This window comes from Saccopteryx bilineata, chromosome 11, assembly GCF_036850765.1.
Source record: "Saccopteryx bilineata isolate mSacBil1 chromosome 11, mSacBil1_pri_phased_curated, whole genome shotgun sequence".
Taxonomy (NCBI): Eukaryota; Metazoa; Chordata; class Mammalia; order Chiroptera; family Emballonuridae; genus Saccopteryx; species Saccopteryx bilineata.
In genome coordinates this window covers 71,645,248-71,655,675 of record NC_089500.1, presented here as the reverse complement: position 1 = coordinate 71,655,675, position 10,428 = coordinate 71,645,248, and positions in this window count along the sequence as shown.

Sequence of the window (10,428 nt, the reverse complement as noted above, 5' to 3'; positions counted from 1 at the left end):
TCGCCTTAGCGGGTAGCGGGTTGTCGCCCTCCAATGTCAAGTCCTCTGGGCATTGGAATTGACTCTTAATACTCCGCCTGGTTAATTTATGAATAAAGGCTAGTGAAATAAATCTTGCCTCCTGTTTTCCCAGGCGCCATCCTTCTTGAAAGCTCCAGCAGCTTAATTGCCCCCTTCTTGATTTTGTGATGATATGCCTTGAAGCATTTGCCAGTTACTGAGGACTGAACACGTTCACAGTTTTTTCTACCCCTTCTGGGTGTAAGCTCCTTGGCAGCAAAACCTCACTACCTCCTACCTCTTCGGTGCACCACCAGGACATCCATTATCCAAACCAGCCCACACCTGGAAGGAAGATCATCACCTGGACCAGTCCAGAAGCTAAGAATGCAGGACTGATTCTTCTCAAGAATGAACTTTTAACTAGGCAATGCCCAGTTTCAGAACACTCTGGATACTGCCTAGTTTTGTTTTGGGGCTTGCAAACTCTAAGGCCCTTAAATGTCTTTATCATTTATTTCTAGCCACAGCCTCCTGATTCATTTACCCTCAGTATATAGCTAGTATTCCACAAACATACATGATGCTCAAATGAACTGAATGACACATTCAGGGGGTAAAACCGTGTAGAACTAAGGAAGAATACAGTTACACAAGAATGTAATAACCGTGCTCTCAGAAAGGCAAGAAGCCAAGAACGAGCTGAGCCTCCCAAAGGAGGGGAAATGTGGTAGAAAGACTTCTAACAATGAACATCGAAAACACTTCTGGAAAGAATTTTATCCAATTCAAGATAAAAAGAAGTGATAGCTTGAGGAAAAGATTTTAAGAAAAATATTTACAAATTCAGGGAAAACAATTATAATGACAAAAGTTGAATTGCAAAACTTCAATTGTCTAGTCCTAATTAACTCCTGGAAGAAAATCTTCGATAAGAACTCTCTCAGGGCCCTGGCCGGTTGGCTCAGTGGTAGAGCGTCGGCCTGGCGTGCAGAAGTCCCAGGTTCAATTCCCAGCCAGGGCACACAGGAGAAGCGCCCATATGCTTCTCCACCCCTCCCCCTCTCCTTCCTCTCTGTCTCTCTCTTCCCTCCCGCAGCCAAGGCTCCATTGGAGCAAAGATGGCCCGGGCACTGGGGATGGTTCCTTGGCCTCTGCCCCAGGCGCTAGAGTGGCTCTGGTCAAACAGAGCGACGCCCCGGAGGGGCAGAGCATCGCCCCCTGGTGGGCAGAGCATCGCCCCCTGGTGGGAGTGCCGGGTGGATCCCGATCCGGCGCATGCAGGAGTCTGTCTGACTGTCTCTCCGGGTGTCCAGCTTCAGAAAAATACAAAAAAAAAAAAAAAAAAAAAAGAACTCTCTCAGTGATAAGTAACCAACAAGTAAATATAAACACAATTTAATAATGCCCCAGGTGCTGATATCTAAAAAATCAAAAAAACTTTATGTTTAAATTAAAAAATGGGCAGATATACTATATCCTGGAAATAGCTTGTCAATTATTTGGCTGGTATAATTCACCTGATAATCCACTTCACAATCTTGATTCTCAGACAATAGTGGTTGCAAGAACCAGAACCATCTAAATATTCAGTTGGGTCCTGGCCAGATAGCTCAGTTGGTTGGAACATCGTCCCAAAATACCAAGGTTGCAGTTCGATCTCCGGTCAGGGCACATACAGGAACAGATCGATGTATGTATTTGTCTCTCTCTCCCTTCCTCTCTCTAAAATAAATAAATTAAAAATATATATATTCAGTTGAATCTAGCATACCTAATTAGGAACAATCTGACAAACAGAACCTGACTTATAGTACTACATTGGTGTTGGCATAAAATGAAGTATTTGCCAATGTTCTCATTAAGCCTCACAATCTCCCTTAAAATGCCTGTTAATTATTCCCATTTAGATATTAAGGGAAATAACTTGTTGAAGGTCAAACAATTCATATGTAGCAGATCCAAGATTCTAACCATTGACTCTTCTTTTTTTTTTGGTGGCAGCGATGGGATAACCATTGATCCTAAAAAATCTTTATGCACGCTACTTCACTCTGTAACTGGAAATTTTAGCTTCAAGAAAACAGACTTTATTCTGGCAAGGGCGAGGGAATAAAGGGTTTTATTCATGTCTATATCCCCCATATTCCCATGGCATAGTGTCACCTGTACCTCAATTTTCAATAAATAGCTATCGGAATTGTTAGAAGTTAAATACATAACCATTATATTTCCAGAAAGGGGGGATGGGAGGAGGAAAGGAACCAGCACTGAAATAGAAGACATCTAGTACATCTTATCACTTGTACACTGACAAATGCATTGATTGTATATTTGCTTCCTAATGTAACATCAGGTTTTACACTACAACCTTAATAGCTGTTAGCCTAAGGTATCACTTTTCCTTCTGTGCTGGGCCACACTGGTTCAGATTAGATCTGCTTGTCTTTCACTCTAGTTACTGCAAAGCAGCCAATTGTTCAGAAAGGACAAGGCTCTCTTAGATGAAGGACTGTCCTTAGACCCTGAGGTACTGCCTCAATCATTCACCAAGTATTTATTGAGTGCCTACTCTGGCTCAGGAACTAGGTTAGGCATCATTTGAAAACGCAGGTTCTAACTTGACTGAATGACTCAGGGTACCTTGTGACATAAATGCCTACAGGCTAAGGTGGACCCCTTTTAATAGGCTTCTCAAATCTCTTTTCTAATAAGGGGAATCAAAGTTTCGGTTTTCCCCAAACAGAATCTGAGTACAAGCCTAAGTGAGGAAATCTTACCTCAAGCTGTTCAGGGGAAATTCAGTGGGGAGAAAGGAACTTAGTACTAAAAGCTCTGCTCTCATTGTTAGAACGCACACTCCTAATACACACACCAAAGAGCTGTCTGCTTCCCAGCCAGCAGTGTCCCGGTTCTGGGATAACAAAGTACCGCCACTGCCGCTTCTCCTGCAAACAGGTTCTAGGGCTACGGAGGTAGAATACCAGCTCTGCCAGAGCTCCTGTCTAGACCATGTCCCTAAACAAAAGCCTACATTGTATATGGATGGGTAAACCTAATTAAAAAAAATACATTGTTTCAACATCAAGAGCCGTGCTTTTTATTTATAGTAAGTAAATATCTAATGTTAGATTAAAAATAAAATTTTAAAATATTGTTTTAAGCCCTGGCCGGTTGGCTCAGTGGTAGTGTCGGCCTGGCGTGCAGGAGTCCCAGGTTCGATTCCCGGCCAGGGCACACAGGAGAAGCGCCTATCTGCTTCTCCACCCCTCCCTCTCTCCTTCCTCTCTGTCTCTCTCTTCCCTTCCCGCAGCCAAGGCTCCATTGGAGCAAAGTTGGCCCGGGCACTGAGGATGGCTCCATGGCCTCTGCCTCAGGCGCTAGAATGGCTCTGGTCGCAACAGAGTATCGCCCCCTGGTGGGCATGCCGGGTGGATCCCGGTCGGGCGCATACAGGAGTCTGACTGCCTCCCCGTTTCCAGCTTCAGAAAAATACTGTTGTTTTTAGAAAGAAGAAATTTGTTTTTAGAAAGAAGAAATTTCACTGAAATACATCAAAATAAAAAAAGGGGGTAACTTATGTTAGGAAATATAAATACATAAAGCACACTAAACATCATAATTTTGGAAAGGTGTTTTTTTTCAGACAAGGTTAGTAAATTCTAATAAACTTGAGTCCATTTAGTGGAACTTGCTGTAAAGATAGAAGAAAATCATAGAGATTCACCAAAATGAGTCTAAGTAGGTATCTTATTATAAGTTCATGTACCTTTCCAAAATAACTTATAGAATTGCTATCTCAGAAAAAGTAAGTATAATATTAACATTTCTTTTAGAATCTGGGCCTGACCTGTGGTGGTGCAGTGGGTCAAGCATTGACCTGGAATGCTGAGGTCGCTGGTTCGGAACCCTGGTCTTGCCTGGTCAGGGCACATATGGGAGTTGATGCTTCCTGCTCCCCCCCCCCATTCTCTCTTTCTCTCTCTTTCCCTCTCTCTCTCTCTCTCTCTCTCTCTCTCTCTCTCTGTCTCTCTTCTCTAAAATGAATAAATTTTAAAAAAAATTAAAAAAAAAGAATTTGGTCACTAAGTAAGTAGGCTCTTTCCTAATACATTTTCAGTTATTTATCTAAAATGTCCACACAAAGGCAGATGACAAAATGGCTTATGTCTGAGTAACTGCTCTTCCTATCCTAAACGAAGACACCCAAGGATTTCAAGGCAGTTTCCCAGGCTATCTGTGTAAGTATAATAAATGAGTGTGTGCTTCAAGTCAGCACTACAAATATGAATTGGGATTTTGTACAAAGTTCAAATTGAAATGCTTATTAATTTACTGGTGTATGGCCAGTAGCCACGGCCACCATCACAGCCGCCTGGCCCATGCAGGTTCGCATTTGATTCGGACAGATGGTAATGAAAGAACGGAGTCAAGAAACTGGTGGGCCATTAGCTTTAATCCTAGCTTGCACCCGACGGGCAAGAAATACACACAGTGGGAAAACACTTCCCGTTCCATTCAGGGCTCCCAAAGCCACTGACTTATCTGAGTTTCCTAGAATCAAAGGTTTCTACCTCACCAGCCTTATTCCCGTTCTCCATCTCCTTCTCTCTGCACAAACTCTGCACAAACTGGCTTCTCCTTCAGCACTCCGCCATCTTGGCTGCTTCTCCTCTCCTCCACGTGGCCTTTCTCTGCTCTCCTCCTGCATGGGCTCCCCTGCCCCATTTTATAGTGTAGAAATCAAAACCTTTAATCCAATATACAAACAAGAAAGTCTCTGATACAAAGTCATTTATCTGAGGCATAATGGGATTTCTCATGAGAGTGCACCACCCCACATCATGCAACAGTCAAGGGTATGGGAAGATCTTAGTATTAAAAGGGTGGGGCCTGACCAGGCGGTGGCGCAGTGGATAGAGCGTCAGACTGGGATACGGAGGACCCAGGTTCGAGACCCCGAGGTCACCAGCTTGAGCGCGGGCTCATCTGGTTTGAGCAAAGCTCACCAGCTTGGACCCAAGGTCGCTGGCTTGAGCAACAGGTTACTTGGTCTGCTGTAGCCCCACAGTCAAGGCACATATGAGAGAGCAATCAATGAACAACTAAGGTGTTGCAACGAAAAACTAATGATTGATGCTTCTCATGTCTGTCTGTCCCTATCTATCCCTCTCTGACTCTCTCTCTGTCTCTGAAAGAAAAAAAAAAGGGTCGGAAAGGCTTAGTCTTAAAACCAAGCCCCAGGCTATAAAGTCCATGCCTGCTTATAGCCTGTCCCCCACATACAATGCAAACTCTAAGCAAGCAAACATATACATCATATTTACAAACTTATTTGACCAACAACTGGTAACATATAAGAAATCTGCTCCTGGCCCTGGCTGGGTAGCTCAGTTAGTTTTAGCATTGTCCCCATATGCCAAGGTTGCAGGTTCGATCCCTGGCTGGAACACATACAGGACTCGCCATGAGACCATGGATGGGTGGAGCAACAAATCAATCTCTCTCCCTTTCTCTCGCTAAAGGATCAATACATTTTTAAAAAAGAAATATAAGAAGCCCTGGCCGGTTGGCTCAGCGGTAGAGCGTCGGCCTAGCGTGCGGAGGACCCGGGTTCGATTCCCGGCCAGGGCACACAGGAGAAGCGCCCATTTGCTTCTCCACCCCTCCGCCACGCTTTCCTCTCTGTCTCTCTCGTCCCCTCCCGCAGCCAAGGCTCCATTGGAGCAAAGATGGCCCAGGCGCTGGGGATGGCTCTGTGGCCTCTGCCCCAGGCGCTAGAGTGGCTCTGGTCGCAACATGGCGACGCCCAGGATGGGCAGAGCATCGCCCCCTGGTGGGCAGAGCGTCGCCCCTGGTGGGCGTGCCGGGTGGATCCCGGTCGGGCGCATGCGGGAGTCTGTCTGACTGTCTCTCCCTGTTTCCAGCTTCAGAAAAATGGAAAAAAAAAAAAAAAATTAAAAAAAAAAAAAAAAAAAAAGAAATATAAGAAATTTGCTACTTACTTTATAAGTTTAGAATTCCATTTATCCAGACACCACAGGGCAAAGTGGTATCTATATACACTATGCTTCAAATACATTTGTGCAGTCATTGGTTGACTCTTGTATGTGCCCTGCCTGATCAAACCTGCAACCTTAGTGTACTGAGATGACGCTCTAACCACCTGAACTACCTGGCCAGAGCATCACTGTCTTCTTTGAATTACCTCTGAGATGGACATTTAAATGAATTAGAAAAGAAATATGCAGTCCCCCCAAAACACACACACACACACACACCACACACACACACACACACAAATATGCAGTCATCATATTAAAGCCTACAATCACGACACTTGGGTGGGTATTGTCAGTGGAAGTGAAAACTCAAGCCAAGATTCCAGCGTTGGTAACAAGGCAATCCTGAAGGTAGGTGCCCGGGCAACACACCCCTCTGTATTGCTTAATGCCTTGGGAGCCATTTTTTCTGCTTCTGTTTTACCTTTATCCTTATCTTACCTGATGCTATAGGGAATGAATTCATTTAACTCCCCTCTTCCTGATTCACCCTCATAATTCTGTGTGTTTCCCATGTGGGTCTGCCTGGAGAAGGGAAGAATTTGCTGGCCATTTTCATACATTGGTTTCGGTGATCCGCCCAGCGAGATGGACGTGCTATTTGCTGATGAACTTGGTTTTTGAGCCTGTAATCCTGCGACTCTCACTCCGGAATACACAGCATCTTCTCCCAAGTAATGCAAGCTCCCGAGGGCCCTTGGGAAGCATCCAGCAGACTCTCCAGCCCACACCTCTCTCTACTGACGAGAGGCCCAAGGAACTAGTTCCCTTTTAAAAACGTCTACACTTAAAATTAATATTACAGTTTTTAGTTAAGAAGACCAGTCTAAATACAGTAAAACCAATTTCAAGGGAATCATAGACATGTATTAGACACTCTGCTAGAGCATCTTCCAAACATGCTGGCTGGGGAAAAAAAGTATTTTTTTAAGGAGAGAGCTTCATTTAAAACAAATTGGAGCCTGACCAGGTGGTGGCGCAGTGGATAGAGCGTCGGACTGGGATGCAGAAGGACCCAGGTTCGAGACCCCGAGGTCGCCAGCTTGAGCGCGGGCTCATCTGGCTTGAGCAAAGAGCTTACCAGCTTAGACCCAAGGTCGCTGGCTCCAGCAGGGGGTTACTCGGTCTGCTGAAGGCCCACGGTCAAGGCACATGTGAGAAAGCAATCGATGAACAACTAAGAAGTCGCAACGCGAAACTGATGATTGATGCTTCTCATCTCTCTCCATTCCTGTCTGTCTGTCCCTGTCTATCTCTGCCTCTGTAAAAAGAAAAAAAACAAAAACAAAAACAAAAAACAAAGTGGAGAACAGCTATTATGGATTTTTTAAAATTTAGACATACTGGCCAATGCAGTGACACCTTCCTTAGAGCCTTTTGCAAACAGGCAGAATAACAGTTGCCCCCAAAGATATTTATATCCTAATCCCTAGGACCTGCATACAGTATTACCTTATTAGTTCAGAGACTTTGCTAATGGGATTAAGTTAAAGGGCTTTGAAATGGGCAGATTACCCTGTGTGATCCAGGTGGGTCCATTGTAATCACATGGGTCCTTAAAACCAGACAACCTTTCCCAGCTGGGGTCAAAGGGAAGTAAGACTACAGAATCGTTTGAAGAGGTGCAACAGATTAGCTTTGAAGATGAGAGTGGACCATGAACTAAGGAATGCTGCCTCTCTAGAAAGTGGAAGAAGCAACTAAGCAAATTCTTCCCTAGAACATCAGAAAGGTACGTGGCCCTGTTGGTAGCTTGATTATAGCCCAGTGAGGCCTGTGTCAGACTTCTGACCTAGAGAACCGGTAAGAGAATGATTTTAAGTCACTAAATTTGCAGTAACTTGTTACAGCAGCAATAGATACTAATACACAAACTCAAAAAGATACTTTGAGACAAATCAAGAGATTTAGGCAGGGGTTAGCTATTAGATGAAATATTAAGGAACTAGTGTTCATTTTTGTTAGGGTTTAATAGTATTTAGGAATACCTTTTTAAACTTTTTATTTGTTAAGAGATACATACTGAAGTATTTATAGATAAAATGATACAATATCTGAAATTTGCTTTCAAATACTGCTCCTCCCCCCCCCCAATAGTGGGAGAATTGGTAAGATGCTAAATTAGCCAATGGTTGGTTAATTGCTGAAGGTGGGGCTCATGATACTATACTTATTGTGTATACTTGAGGTTTTCTATAGTAAGTTAAAAAAGTGAATTAACTTGAGAGAGACCACCTGAACACTACACATCAGTACCGTCCAAAAGAATGTGGTGATAATGGAAATGTTATGTATCAGCACTGTTCACTGCAGCAGCCGCTAGTCATGGGGCTACCTAGTGCAATGGAAAATTTTAAATTTCATTTCATTTTAATTAGCTAAATAGCCTGAGGTAGCTACACTACACAGAGCAGTTCTAGATACTGGAAGAGAGCCATGCTACCTTAACATCAGGATTCAGTTAATAAGTAAACTCACAAATCAAATCAGTACACATCTGTTATTTATTTATTTATTTATTTATTTATTTATTTATTTATTTATTTATTAGTGAGAGGAGGGGAGGCCAGACAGACTCTGGCAGGTGCCCCTACCAGGATCCACCTGGCAAGCCCAGTAGGGGGCAATGTTTTGCCCATCTGGGGCCCTTACTCCATTTCAAGGGGAGCCATTTTTTAGCTCATGAGGTGGAGGCCATGGGGCCATCCTCAGTGCCTGAAGCCAATCAAGCCATGGCTGCAGGAGGGGAGAAGAGAGAGAGAGAAGTTAGGGGGGCAGGATGGAGAAGCAGGTGGGCTCTTCTCCTGTGCCCCAGCCAGGAATCGAACCCAGGACATTCACATGCCAGGCCAATGCTCTACCGCTGCACATCTGGTATTTTTGTCTGCCCAGTCTCTTTCCTTTTGCTGCTAATCAGCAGTGCCCAACTCCTCCCACCCCCACGCCAAGCCCTTCTTCACCAGAGGTAGGGCTTGACATCCAGGGTACAGTACTTCTTCCTGGCCACAATGATGGGTACGAGAATGACTGGAGCCCGGGCAATTATGCTCCTTGCTTGGAATTCTCTGTATTAGGAAGTGAAGCAGCCTGACCTGTGGTGGCACAAATGGATAAAGCATTGGTCTGGAATGCTGAGGTCGCTGGTTCGAAACCCTGGGCTTGCCTGGTCAAGGCACATATGGGAGTTGATGCTTCCTGCTCCTCCCTCTTTCTCTCTAAAATGGATAAATAAAATCTTAAAAAAAAAAAAAAGGAAGTGAAGCAGCTTCAATTAGAAGTTATCTGGACGAAACCCTAGAACTGCTTTGGCGTCACATTCCCTTGACATGCTGAGGTTCCTAAGTAAAGCCAAAATGTGGATCAAGATGGACAGTCTTGGCCCTGGCCGGTTGGCTCAGCGGTAGAGCGTCGGCCTGGCGTGCAGGAGACCCGGGTTCGATTCCCGGCCAGGGCACACAGGAGAAGCGCCTATCTGCTTCTCCACCCCTCCCTCTCTCCTTCTTCTCTGTCTCTCTCTTCCCCTCCCGCAGCCAAGGCTCCATTGGAGCAAAGATGGCCCGGGCGCTGGGGATGGCTCCTTGGCCTCTGCCCCAGGCGCTAGAGTGGCTCTGGTCTCGGCAGAGTGAAGCCCCGGAGGGGCAGAGCATCGCCCCTGGTGGGCGTGCCGGGTGGATCCCGGTCGGGCGCATGCAGGAGTCTGTCTGACTGTCTCTCCCCATTTCCAGCTTCAGAAAAATAAAAAAAAAAAAAAAAAAGATGGTCTTTTTTTTTTTTTTTTTTTTTACAGAGAAAGAGAGAGAGTCAGAGATAGGGGCAGACAGACAAGAACAGAGAGAGATGAGAAGCATCAATCATCAGTTTTTCGTTGCGACTCCTTAGTTGTTCATTGATTGCTTTCTCATATGTGCCTTGACCACGGGCCTTCAGCAGACTGAGCAACCGCCTGCTCATGCCAGTGACCTTGAGTCCAAGCTGGTAAGCTTTTTGCTCAAGCCAGATGAGCCCACGCTCAAGTTGGCGACCTCGGGGTCTCGAACCTGGGTCCTCTGCATCCCAGTTCGACGCTCTATCCACTGCGCCACCGCCTGGTCAGGCAAGATGGACAGTCTTGACCCTCAAATTCTCCTTTCCCCTAGTTTCAGTTAGATAAGCCAATAAATTGCAATATATTTTGTTTATGCTATATTTAAGTTCTATCACTTGCAACCTAAAAATGTCTTAATACAAAGTCCCATAACAAAGTTCTTACATGCTAGGGTCATTAGCAAAATAGTAAGACTAACGGCATTGTTATATAGACTGAATTGTGTTCCCCTAGAACTTATGTCTGGAAGTCCTAACACACACACACCCCCCATCTAAATGA